Source organism: Dendrobium catenatum, unplaced genomic scaffold (genome assembly GCF_001605985.2).
Source record: "Dendrobium catenatum unplaced genomic scaffold, ASM160598v2 fragScaff_scaffold_1514, whole genome shotgun sequence".
NCBI classification, from domain to species: domain Eukaryota; kingdom Viridiplantae; phylum Streptophyta; class Magnoliopsida; order Asparagales; family Orchidaceae; genus Dendrobium; species Dendrobium catenatum.
In genome coordinates this window covers 1-1,722 of record NW_021319976.1, presented here as the reverse complement: position 1 = coordinate 1,722, position 1,722 = coordinate 1, and positions in this window count along the sequence as shown.

The following is a 1,722-nucleotide window of genomic DNA, read 5'->3' as shown; positions in this document are numbered from 1 at the left end:
TCTCTCTGTGTATGGATCGAACGGCTCAAGCAAGAGTTGGGGTCGGGGTAGAGTCGGAGAGGGAGGTGGAGCTCGGCTTTGGTGTCAGCACAGGGAGGGTGATGGGAGCAGGCAGTGGAGGTCGGGTGTTGAGCAGTCGGAGATGGAGGTGAGCTTCGGCTGCGGGAGGAGAGTTGGACGGGGCTTTGCGCGTGGAGTTCGGTCGTGGAAGCAGAGAGTGGAGAGCAGCGACGGGAGCAGAGCTTTCGCGCGGAGGAAGCGAGCGTGGGGGAAGAGCTTCGTTTGGTGCGGTATTTAACGACGCGTTTGGGCTCTCGATGGAGGCGAGTCGCAGGTTTCAAGCAGAAATCCCAGGATGAGACGCGAGCACAGCAGGATTTATGGATGTCTTTCGACGGATACGAGGTACGGAGCAGGATTTCGGGGATCCTACAGAGCTACGGTATGATTTCATTTTCTTTTCCTTTGGGTATTGTTCAGAGGTCAACACTTGACAATAAATTTCAATGATTTACATAATTATATGCATTTCTATAAAGAAATAGACTCACACCATCCTTAGAAAAAGTGCAAAATGATTTCTCAGTTAATCACCGGAAGAATTTTTCAAGATGCCGGACGTTCTGCCGCTAATCTTTATGAGAACAGTTGCAAGTCATTGTAGCTATTAATAGTATTTCAATTTTTACAACATCGCCACAATCTAAAAAACAAGGAACATTACAACCACGATTAGATTTACTTACCGTTAACTTTTTCTTCGATTCAAGTATCTTCTCCAATGAAGGCCGGCCTAAGAGTAATAAAAAGTAAAAGGCATAAGTCAGATAGCAAAAAATGACAGAAAATCAATGAGAAATTCTTATAGTTTAACAATTTGGGTCAAAATAAAGCTCAATAATCAAGATGGGTACAAATTCTATTACTCAGACCAATCTCACCTGTAAGTTGCAGACGGTATGCGGCCCAAATCCCGTATATCCCATTTGTTATTGTTAAAATCTGCAAGAGCAGTTATCATATGGTATGAAATACGCATCATAAAATGTGAAATAGTTAAGAACAAAACAATTATGCAAAACCCTCTCACAAATGTATAATATTAAAACTAAAAGTCTGGATAGCATGAACAAGATAACATGTACAAAATCATTGACAGCAATCAGGTATACTTTTGATGAGGTTTATACTAGGCATGGCACCTGAAAATACCATTAATATAATAGGGTCATATAGCCTAAATGAGGCACATATTGAACTCATTTAAGATAGGCTGTATACATAGTCCCTTTTAGGAATTGATAGTGAAGAAGAATACATAGAATGAACCCAACAAATTGGCAAGATATTAGATCATCCTCATTAATATCATGCCAAATATTTGTAACCACTTTATAAATCCCCTTCTCCATTTGTAATAATTGAGTGTTGCTTGAGATATTAAACCTATCATGCTAACAAAACTTTTATCTAAGTTAAATTTGGTCTACTCCTTTTTGTTCCTAGTCATTAATATTATTCACCCATCTTATTGACGCATCAAAATTATCCACCAATCTTTTTAGTTCATCAATCTTTTTATTGTCCTAGCTCAAATCTCTTAAGTTTATTTTTCACTATTTCATTTTCAACAAATGCTATTCCATCAATCTAATAACATCATTTGTCCATTTAACCTACATAACTGTGGGCTCCGAAAATTCGGCCCCGGCCTCCGCTCGT